Source organism: Bos indicus, chromosome 5 (genome assembly GCF_029378745.1).
Source record: "Bos indicus isolate NIAB-ARS_2022 breed Sahiwal x Tharparkar chromosome 5, NIAB-ARS_B.indTharparkar_mat_pri_1.0, whole genome shotgun sequence".
Classification (NCBI taxonomy): Eukaryota; Metazoa; Chordata; class Mammalia; order Artiodactyla; family Bovidae; genus Bos; species Bos indicus.
The window spans coordinates 35699503-35712131 of record NC_091764.1 but is presented as its reverse complement, the minus strand read 5'-3'; the positions used below and the strand labels follow the sequence as shown (position 1 = coordinate 35712131).

Below are 12629 nucleotides of genomic sequence, written 5' to 3'. Positions count from 1 at the left end.
TCAAAATATTTACAATACACACATTTACTTGATGGAAACCATTTGCTTGTTTTGAAATGAATATTTTGCACTACCTATGTTGATTCATCACCTAAATAGAAACAGATTTACCCTGATGCTAATTAAGCTTAACTTCCAGCTTCCTTCTCTAGCTTAGACACTCTTCTATGACTCTGAACCAACTTTTTTCACAAATTTGTATTGTTTTTCTTTCAAAGGGCCCTTAATATTGTATGCTTTGGAACTTCGTGACACCTAGATCAACCCAAGCTAACTACTTCAAAAGACCAGAGGAAGTGGTCATCTGATAAAAAGAAAAAGACACAAGCAATTTGTTAACCCTATTTACTAAATCCAATTTTCAGTTACATGCTAAGTCACTTCAGTCATGTCTGACTCTGCAACCCCACGGACTGTAGCCCACCACGCTCATTCATCCATGGGATTTTCTAGGCAAGAATACTGGAGTGGGTAGGCATTCCCTCCTCCAAGGGATCTTTCTGACCCAGGGATTGAACCCACGACTCTTTATGTCTACCTGCACTGGCAGGCCAGAGAAGGCAATGGCACCCCACTCCAGTACTCTTGCCTGGAAAATCCCATAGACAGAGGAGCCTGGTAGGCTGCAGTCCATGAGGTCGCTAAGAGTCAGACACGACTGAGTGACTTCCCTTTCACTTTTCACTTTCATGCATTGGAGAAGAAAATGGCAACCCACTCCAGTGTTCTTGCCTGGAGAATCCCAGGGACGGGGGAGCCTGGTGGGCTTTCATCTATGGGGTTGCACAGAGTCGGACACGACTGAAGCAGCTTAGCAGCAGTAGCAGCAGCAGCACTGGCAGGCAGGTTCTTCACCACTAATGCTACCTGGGAAGCCTTTATAACTACATGAATTTTACAAAATGGGTGTAGACATTTCCTTTTAATTTCATTGTGTGAGTTAGAATAAAGTCCCTCTTCAGAATTTATATATCCCATTATCTTTAAAAGTATCACTTTGCCTATAAAATTTATAACAAATAAATTAGACATGCTTCTATTAATAATATTGAATATATTTATATATGGTTGTTCAAATATTCATATTTAATCCAACTTTCATCCTTGCTCAAAAATTAACTGTTTAAAAGATGCACATTTAAATAATGGAAAGTATACACATTTTAAAATGCCATCCTTCACCTGATCTCCTTACTCAGCTCTTATTAACAAATTTCACTACATAATATACATTACTGGCAAATTGGTTTAAAAGTTTTGAAGCTTGCTGAAAGAGAATACACTTACTTGCATAAATTATATTACTTAAAAGCTGGCTGAAGCTTGCTCATTCATGAATATTCAAAATGAAACTACAGATTTATCAGTTGCATACTATCTATCATATTATGAATTAAAATAGCATGTGCATTGACTTAATGAATCTGATTGATTGTAAAACATGCCTCTCCAATGTGTCATTTTTAAGAGGTTTTTTTTTCTCTCTTATGAGATTGTATAACCTCAAAATAACAAGATCTGGCATATGGTGTGTTCAGTTATATCAATAACTACTACATATTTTTCAAAAAGGAGAATAAATAAAATTTTACTTCTTCAGCACCTGCCAATCAAAGGTCCCTAGGCCTATTCTGTCAATATTATACAAGTTGATAACTGCAGCCTATTCAAATCCAAGGGTATGTTGAAAAAAAAAAAAAACCAAAAACTGATGCTCCAATTTTTTCTTAGAACAGAAGGAAAACTAAATGCTGTAAAAAATACAAGGATAAATACTTCTTACACAAAGTTTTATTATAATTTAATATTCATGCAGAGCAGATGGACCTTCTGTTCTAAACTCTTAATTCAAAAGACTCAAACAGGCAACTTGTGAGACAATAGGGCACCAAATGGAGCTTGGCTGAGGGAGAAGAACAAAACGAATGAGATCACAATTGCTTCATTCTGTTTCAAGCAATGAGCACAAACAAGAGGAGCTTAGCTTAGAGAGAATCCAAAGTGAGTGATTTTTGATCAACTGTTGTGATTCTCCATAATTCTAAGGTTTACTTCAAATTCTAGTAATGTCATCAGGATATGCCTTCCTTAGGCTCTTTAGCAGTAAATGTTAAGACACTCAGAAATATATATATTCCTAATCATTCCTAAAAATACTACAAGGAATTCGCAAAGTACAATTAGGATAGCTCTGGGCAATAGGAGTACACTGCAGAAGTAAAAGTCATATTAATTTATTAATACATATAACAAGCATGTACTGATCTCCTATTAACATGCCAGGTAGTCTGCTAGGTACTAGGACTCAAAGATGAAAGAGACACGATTCACACCCTAATGCTGAGTAGAGAAGACAGATGTGTACACAAATAACTATAATGAAAACCGAACTCAAGTGCTATAATTGAGACATTCATGACTGAGATGTAAAATACAGGATATTCATTGATGAAATGGGAAGGGATAACTGGATCAGGGCTGAGCAAACAAATAATGGCTGTAGAAGTTTCCAAACTCTGGCAATAGCGACTAGTCAGCATCGTCCTAGGGCTAAGGAAAAAGCAGAGGAAATGGTTCTACTGAGACACAAGGGTGGCCAGAGTTATGAAGTGAGATGCAGTTCAGTGGGAGCTGAAATCATCAAAGACACAGGTACCACCAGAAATCGAGCCTGGTGCAGAGAAGGTGTAGAGAACAAACACAACATACTCTCTCCTCTGGCCTTCCAGTTTCCTGCTGGCAAGACCACAGTATTGTAGTCTGCAGAAATCTAGCTTATAGGACACAGAGTAGAGCAGAGAAGGAGACAGACAGAACTGAGAGCAAGGGTTTCCCAGGAAGAAATCACCAGCCCCCAACACTGGTGGCTATCACAGAAATGCAGTTTAGACCATGAAGAGAAACAGTTTACAAAGATAGGCTGCTTGGACAAGCATGAGACAGTGGAACCCAGTACAAATAAAATTTGAAGAGAGAAAATTGAGACATTAAGAAAAATACAGATCTATTTTAAAGAAAAATCCAGACAGTTTATCAAAATGAGATCCATAGGCAAGGAGAGGAAAGGAAGCAGATCAGGTTCATGCTCCAATTTTAACCAAGGCCAGTCCTAGCAGGTGTCAGGGACAAAACCTTATAAGGAAGAATGATCACTGGCTACCACACTGACTGCAAGAAAGTCTCTAGAATTCCCCAACTGAACTGCACCTCTCTTCTCACCCATTCCCAGCAGCATGTAAAGTAAATCACTTCCTCAACAAACCAACCAAGGAATAATCATTTTGCTGTATTGGTTTCTTCTTTAATATAATTGCTTTCACATGTTCATAGTCAGAGGCTTCATTTCTTTCCTAGATATGAGATGTGCATGTGTGTGTGTGTGTGTGTGTGTGTGTGTGTGTGTGTATGTGTGTGTGTGTGTACTAAGCATTAAGTTTCTTATGACATAACTCTGGATTCATATGTCCAAATCATTTATCATTATACAGTAGAATTCTGCTAATTAGACTGAATTTTCAAAGATCTGAATGCCCTAGTGTTTTCTCTACTTCCTTCAATTTCAGTTCAGTTCAGTTGCTCAGTTGTGTCCACTCTTTGTGAACCCATGGACTGCAGCATGCCAGGCTTCCCTGTCCATCATCAACTCCCAGAGATTGCTCAAACTCATGTCCATCAGAGTCTGTGATACCATCCCACCATCTCATCCTCTGTCTTTCCCTTCTCCTCTTGCCTTCAGTATTTCTCAGCATCAGAGTCTTTTTAATAAGCCAGCTCTTTGCATCAACGACCAAGTATTGGAGTTTCAGCTGCAGTATCAGTCCTTTCAATGAATATTCAAGACTGATTTCCTTTAGGATTGACTGGTTTGACCTCCTTCGCTGACCAAGGGACTCTCAAGAGTTTTCTCCAACACCACAGTTCAAAAGCACAAATTCTTCAGTGCTCAGCTTTCTTTATGGTCCAACTCTCACATCCATACATGACTACTGGAATAACCATAGCTTTGACTAGACGGATCTTTGACTGCAAAGTTATGTCTCTGCTTTTTAATATACTGTCTACGAACCTTTTCTTCGAAGGAGCAAGTGTCTTCAAATTCCATGGCTGCAGTCACCATCTGCAATGAATTTGGAGCCCAAGAAAATAAAGGGTGTCACTGTTTAAATGGCTTCCCCATCTATTTACCATGAAGTAATGGGACTGCATGCCATGATTTTGAATTTTTGAATGCTGAGTGTTAAGCCAGCTTTTTTACTCTCCTCTTTCACTTTCATCAAGGGGCTCTTCAGTTCTTGGCTTTCTGCCATAAGGGTGATGTCATCTGCATATTGGAGGTTATTGACATATCTCCTGGCAATCTTGATTCCAGCTTGTGCTTCATCCATCCTAGTATTTTGCAGGATGTACTCTGCATATGTGTTAAGTAAGCAGGGTGACAATATAGAGCATTGATGTACTCCTTTCCCAATTTGAAACCAATCAGTTGTTCCATGTCCCATTCTAACTTGCTTCTTGACCTGCATACAGATTTCTCAGGAGGCAGGTAAGGTGGTCTGGTATTCCCATCTTTTTCAGAATTTTGCACAGATTTTTGTGATCCACACAAAGGCTTTGATGTAGTCAATGAAGCAGAAGTAGATTTTTTTGGAACTCTTGCTTTTTCGATGATCCAACAGATGTTGGCAATTTGATCTCTGGTCCCTCTGCCTTTTCTAAATCCAGCTTGAACATCTAGAAGTTCTCAGATCACGTACTGTTGAAGCCTTACTTGGAGAATTTTGAGCATTAGATCTGATAGAGTGCCTGAAGAACTGTGGAAAGAGGTTCATAACATTGTGTAGGCAGCAGTGATCAAAATCATCCCCAAGAAAAAGAAATGCAAAAAGGCAAAATGGCTGTCTGAGGAGGCCTTACAAATAGCTGTGAAAAGAAGAGAATTGAAAGGCAGAGAAGAAAAGGAAAGATATACCCATCTGAATGCAGGGTTCCAAAGAATATCAAGAAGAGATAAGAAAGCCTTCCTAAGTGATCAATGCAAAAAAAAAAAAAAAAAAAGTAGAGGAAAACAATACATTGGGAAAGACTAGAGATCTCTTCAAGAAAATTAGAGATACCAGGAGAACACTGCATGCAAAGATGGGCACAATAAAGGACAGAAACGGTATGGACCTAACAGAAGCAGAAGATATTAAGAAGAGGTGGCAAGAATACACAGAAGAACTGTACAAAAAAGATCTTAATGACCCAGATAACAATGATGTTGTGATCACTTACCTAGAGCCAGACAACCTAGACTGTGAAGTCAAGTGGGCCTTAGGAAGCATCACTATGAACAAAGCTAGTGGAGGTTATGGAATTCCAGCTGAGATATTTCAAACCCTGAAAGATGATGCTGTGAAAGTGCTGAGCTCAATACACCAGCAAATTTGAAAATTTAGCAGTGGTCACAGGACTGGAAAAGGTCCGTTTTCATTCCAATTCCAAAGAAAGGCAATGCCAAAGAATGTTTCAGTTCAGTTCAGTTCAGTTCAATTGCTCAGTCATGTCTGACTCTGTGTCCCCATGAATTGCCAGGCCTCCCTGTCCATCACCAGTTCCAAGTACTGCACAATTGCACTCATCTCACATGCTAGCAAAGTAATGCTCAAAATTCAAAAAGATCATGGCATCTGGTCCCATCACTTCATGGCAAATAGATGGTGAAACAATGGAAACAGTCACAGACTTTATTTTCCTGGGCTCGAAAATCATTGCAGATGGTGCCTACAGCCTTGAAATTAAAAGATGCTTGCTCTTTGGAAGAAAAGCTATGACTAACATAGATAGCATATTAAAAAGCAGAGACATAACTTTGCTGACAAAGGTCCATCTAGTCAAAGCTATGGTTTTTCCAGTAGTCATGCATGGATGTGAGAGTTGGACTACAAAGAAAGCTGAGTGCCAAAGAATTGATGCTTTTGAACTGTGGTGTTGGAGAAGACTCTTGAGAGTCCCCTGGACTGCAAAGAGACCAAACCAGTCAATCCTAAAGGAAATCAGTCCTGAATATTCATTGGAAGGATTATGCTGAAGCAGGAACTCCTATATTTTGGCCACCTGCTGCAAAGAACTGACTCATTCGAAAAGACCCTGACACTGGGAGAGACTAAAGGCAGGAGAAGGGGGTGACAGAGGATGAGATGGTAGGATGGCATCACCAACTCGATGGACATGAATTTGAACAAGCTCTGTGGGTCAGGCTGCTGCAGTCCATCATGTAGCAAAGAGTTGGACATGACTGAGTGACTGAACTGAAGTGAACTTCAAAGATCTAATCTAAGCGATTTACTGAGTGTATTACATGTACATATTTCAAGATACAAGGTTTCTAGGGGGTGGGTATTCATTCATTCATACACTCTTCAGACAAAGAAGTGAGCCCCCCTTGAAGTTAGACTAACCCAGACCACTGCAGCTACTCTTATTAGTAGTATTATTATTAATATTAACCAATGTCAACTGTGTATTTACTATAACTCTGGTATATGCTGGTATGAGGGGGTACATTCACATCATGTGAATTATGTCACTGAGAGCTGTCCAATTAACAGCCTATTCAGCCATAGGTAGGAAAAGTAATTAGAACTTTAAATTCAATAGGATGCTATAACATTTGATATATATGTTTTACCAAGGCTATATTAAGTGTCACTAATTACACAGTTTTAGCACCATATTTAAGAGAATATCTGCAAAAGCAGTTAATGTGAATTATTTTCACTTCACTACCCCCATTTTAACAATAAATAAGAAATAGGAAGACAAAATGCTACAGATTCAAATTTGAAAGTCATCAGTTGTAAAAAAAGTGAAAAGGAATTTATAGAACAGATTGAGAAATGGATAAGTGAAAGAAGCCAGTAAAACTCGGTCATACATTACACATTAAAATCATGATTTATTAGTCATTAATGCAAAGATAAAAAAATGTAGATCCCTCTAATGAGATTTAAATCAACTTCCACAAAGCTTTGTAGAAAAAATTACCCAAGTCTATCTAACAATATTTTAGAACATAAAAGCAAAAAGACATATTTCACTTCTAAACATTTCCTCACTCATTACATATCTAGCTTTCCCTGTTCATTACTGAATTGAAAACACATAAGTCTACTCTAAATTTGCCTATTGGTATCAACATCTTTAAAAATGATACAACACAAAACTGAAAGTTATAGATATCAAGGAGAAAACCAGTATAATTCACTTAAAGATAAATGGGATTTATGATTTAAAATTCTCTTTGAAAACAGTAGGTATCAGTGATCTTTAGGTTGTTTAAGCTGTCCCTTAAGGACATAGCTGTATAAAGTAATGGCTTTCATATGGTGTTTTTTGAAATCTGGATATCCTCTGGGAGGGCTCTTAAAAACCCCATGTACAATGGCAGTTATTTTGAGTCAACATGATAGTTATGTGTTAGCAATATACAAATCAAAATGGTTAGATGAGAAAATATCTCATTAAATGTAATTATGTATATTTATATTTTCATTAGAACTTTAAAAAAAGAATACACACTAAATGGATTCTTGAAACAGGCTAAGACTTTGTGGAGTCAAACAAAAATATCTGAGAGTGTTTCAATATTCTTAAAAGACCCTAATCAGCCATGCTGCATTTATCCAGTCTAGAATCTTTTCTGAAATCTGGATTTACTTGGAGTCAGTTTTTAACAATATGGTTGTAATAAAGTTTTGAGCACTAAGTGCTTTAAATTAATTTTCCCTCTTCTATGATGTTTAAATATCTTTCATGGCACTGAATCCATTTTTCCTTTCCTCTAGTTAGTTGTACACTTTTTATCTTATCTACAGGAGACAGGGAGACAGTGTCTTTTTTTTTTTTTTTAAACTTTACAATATTGTATTGGTTTTGACAGTGTCTTAATTTGTCTTTGGCACCCAGCACTGGCCTTGGATAATAAACTCTAAAAGTTTTTATTTTTTTGTAAGTGGTTCTTCCAGCTTCCTATTAGATGAAAAGGCTGAAAACAAGAAAATTGGTCCTCTCTGATCTTCATGGGCCCCTTTATATTTGGCCTTATCCTTTAATTTTGCCTCTTCTAGTAAAAGTTCTATAAATTGGGTCTCACAGAAATATTTTGCCTTTTCCGTAAAATGGCAGCTTATGTTCCACTGGAGCAAGGATGTAATACTTGAAATGGGAATAGATTTGTCTATCAGTTACTGAAAAAGTAGCTGGCCACTGTCAGGCAGTACGAATGATACAAGGCAACGTACACGATGCAAGTCTACTTGAATAATTTGATGATAAAACTTTTTCCTTCCTCTCCATAAAACCAAATTTTATGAGTCAATGCTGCTTAAATGATCAGAATTTCAGACTGTTTAAATAATTTACAAATTCATTAATTATACATGATTGCTTCCTTTAACTAAATCTCATTAATTGTTTGGGAATTCAGTTGTTTGCAAAACTAATATTAGAGTTTAGGAAATGAGAGCATGAGAGTGGATATGCCAACCTCTTTTCTTAGCCTATATATTTCCTGTCCTTGGGCTTCTACAGGACCAAAGAGTACTTTTCGTAGGGGGCCTTAATTTAGTTCAGTAGCCAATTCTTCCAAAAAGAGAACAGGCCCTGAAACACCACAAATCTAGCAGTAGTGAGGAGTGAAGAGACAAAGGAGGATAAAAATAACTTCCATAATAGAACAGAAGCAAAAATTCTAACACCCTAACCAGACCAACCTTTGGATTAAAAGGCCAGATACTGGGAAAGCAAGAACTGGATATTTAGAAGATCATAGCAATAAAACGCCAAGCCTATGGCTGGAAAGAAGAATTCAGTACCTTTGTCCTTAATTTAATTCTGCACAATTGTAACTATGATAAACCCTGAAATTCTTTTCATTTAGCTACCTTTTCATCCCTGATCCTACTTTATATACCATAGAATGGATTCTTTTTAAAAAGACAATGTAATCAATTCACTTACTCTCCTAGAGACAACAAAAATAAGTTTAATGAATGAAGGTAAAGATTTGGAGAAAAACATATTCATGTTAATACATGAATACTATTAACGTGACAACATGAACATACACGAGGTGACAGGTTTTACAAAGAAAACATAATACATAATACAATAAGGAAAAGTTCGTATTTGAATCTTCCAGTTTCAAAGCCAGGACTAGAATTCATCTGAAAATACTTCTGGGTATCTTTTCTTACCACTAAGAATCCAGTGACCTCAGTCAAAATTTAAACACTTAATCTTTAGTTTAACTTTGAGGAACATACTTCCAAAATGACCTGCATCTTTTAGCATATGTTGTTTCATTATTATATGGACAAAGATACTGAATACTTTGTGAATTGTAAAGCACGATTCTTTTCATTATAAACCACACACTAGAGCTCACCAAAGGATCACAAGCAAACACCCTGAGTGACCGTGCAGTTTTAAGGCCTATATGTACTAGCAAAACAAGAAAGAATGGTGGGGAGTTGGGAGGATAGTTCTCTTGGAAGGACATATTTCAAATGCTGTTTCTTGAGGGGTATATTAATAACACGTTCTATTATACAGAGCATATGAGCCAAAGGAAGAGAAGAAGCAGAAGGTTAAGGGGAGCTGGATCTGTGTAGAATAAGATATACAGAGGGCCACCACGATGAGGAGGGAGGAGAAAGGAGAGAGAGCAGCAGGGATCAGAAAAATTATAAAGCGAGATGGAGCAGGAGGAAGGAAAGCAGAAAGCAACAACAGGTTAAACAGGAGAAGCAAAATAATTTCATAAAAGCTTGCAGCAAGGTGGCAACACCTGGAAATAAGATGCATTTATGATAGCCTCATGTCTGCCAGGTGCTGTCCTTTGACGGTGCCTTCCTGCCTTCAAGAAGCATTCAGCCTCGCATGCAAAACAGGCAGCATGCACACAAGGAACTTCACACAACTCAGAGGAATAAAAGCATCTTTTGAGAGTGAAATTGAAAATGGTTTCCAGAGGAGGAACATTTGAAAATGACCACTGCAGGAAAATCGCTTTAATGTGATTTATATCAGAGAAAGAGTACTCATGATAGAGTCAGAGACCAGAAGAGAATAATAATCATAATAATATACTGAGGACCTGGATCTGTAAGCTGGAATTGATTTATGAACAATTGATTATAACCAATTTATATGGTCCAAATCTACTGGGCCAACAGTTCTCAACTAGATACATATTAAAATCACGTGAAGAACATTTAAAGCTCTACACCCAGCTGCATAGTAATAAGAATCTCAGAAGGTAGGACCTGGGCTTCTTTATTTTTTAAAGCTGTCCACATATATAGCTAAGCTTGAAAACTACTTTACTCTGCAGAGGAAAAAGAACTAGAAAAAGAGAAAAATACAATTAACATTCAAAGAGAGACAGTCACATAGATATTCAGTAGAAAACCATTTATTCCATGTTATCTGGATAGATATTTGGTCCATTGTTTAAAAAACAAATCAGTTAAAGTGAGAAATCAGAGACCACAATAAATAAGTACCTTGAACATTTTAATTAAAAACACACCCTTATGCATTCAGTGTTTTGAAGTAGAACACTTTTCTTCAGTATAGATTTGTTGATTATGCTTCATTGTAATCTAGATTATATAAAATAAAATTTATAATGTGTTGCCTACAATTTCTAAGTTTTTGATTGCTTTAAGGGTAACAAGATAGATACTCATAAAGCAATCTGAAGAGGGATTATTCTTATGTTTTCTTTTGTATTTTACAGCTGTCTTACTGATATGTAATTCAAGAGTATATTTTTTAGCAGTTTGAGTTTACCATCTTTTTCCAAAACACTCAATTTTTATTAAAAGAAAATGTATTTGTTTCACATTCATATTTCATTGATTTGCATATTATGCATGTATATGATGTATTTATAGTATTTCCATAATATTAGACTTACCGTACAAATACAGTTGCCATAAACAGGTCTGAGGAAAAAATCTACTTCTTGGTTAATATGCAAATCTAACTTATGCTGTTATGGCAGCATAAGTACATAGGCTTAGCCTCAAGTGCCATTGATATTTAACTTTTTTTTTTATAGCACCAATGAAAATCACAGATGAGTCCTTCTCAAATCACCTAGAGATCTTATATAAATGAAGATCCTGATTAGGTAGATCTGGAATGGGGCTACGATTTGGCATGTCTCACCAGCTCCTCAGTGATACTGATGCTTCCAGTCTAGTGATCACACTTTGGGACATGAAGTTGTAGATCACTGATTATCAACCCTGCTTGTACATAAGAATCAATTAGGGAGATTGTCGAAAATACCAGTGTGTGACACTCAGGCCAACTAAATCACAGTCTCTTGAGGAGGGGCCTGGACATCAGTATTTTTAAAGCATTCAATTGATTCCACTGGACAGCCAGTGTTGAGAATCATAAATTCAGGGATCTTTTAACATGCATCTCCATCCTAGATAATACAAGAGTGACTTACAGGAAATCTGGCCAAAATTATTTTACTCTTATGCTATAGTTAAGCATAACATTATAAACCTAAAGATCTATTTCCAGTAGCTTCTTAACTTCTAAATCACTTACTTGTAACTTCAAAAAAAATAATGGAAGTGGAGGACAAGGGAAACAGAGAAGGAGTAGGAGGAGATGCCAGGGGGAGACAGAGAAAGAGAGAATTTATGCATGCTGTGAAACTGGAGATGAGCCTCATTAAATACAGTTGGACTTGTATTTTGAGACAAAATATTTGTTGAAATATTTCGCTGTTTCCTATTTTCAGACAATTTTCCCCCTTAGGGGGCCAATTAAGTAAAATTTTCTACAGCTATGCTAAATGAAACATTGAGGTTAAAATGTTAAACACATTAAGTCTGGAAATTAAGAATTAAATTACCCTCAAACTTAACACTTCTCATAATAATATGTCAAAGTTTGATTACATTCCCCCAAAGCCTCTGGAATTAAGAACTGAAAGGACTTCCCACAATTTTTCATGCCTTTGAAGATACTATCATCTGTATTGGTGCACTTCTCCTCCCCACCATTTATTAAGAACATTATGGAAATATTAATTCTCATCCTCTCAATAGTGGCCACTATACACCAGACACTGCTCAGCACAGCAACACAGATGTGAACAAAAGATACAGACTTTGCCCTCACAAAACATGCAATATAGAGGAGGATTCGAGAACAACTAATTAGGCAAATGTGCAATAATTGAAGGCTAACACTAAGTGAAAAAAAAAAAAAAAACAAACAAACAAGAATCAGGCACTAAATAACTAGTCAGCTATTTTGGATTTGGTTAGGGAATACTATTGAATACTTTGGGTTGACCAGGGAATACCTCTCTGAGGCGATGAAACGTTCGCTGAGACTGAAGGCTAAGAGGAGCTAAGGTAGGGGAAAATGACAAGAAAAAAGTTCTAAGCGGAGGGAGAAATTAGCATGGCTTATTGGAGAAACAAGGAATTCTAACAGAATTTTTTATTTACCTGTTGTTATTGATTTCTACCTTATTGCACTGTGGTTAGAGAGTATATCCCATATAATCTAATTCTTTGAAATTTATTGAGTTGAGCTTTATCATCCAGTAC

At 36.7% G+C, this 12629-nt stretch overlaps 1 protein-coding gene across 2 annotated transcripts in view; it reads right to left on the bottom strand.

The window, feature by feature from the left end:
* NELL2 (neural EGFL like 2) overlaps window positions 1-12629 on the bottom strand; it is a 469663-nt gene that overhangs the window by 233975 nt on the left and 223059 nt on the right. The gene's annotated exons all lie outside the window — the stretch shown is intronic.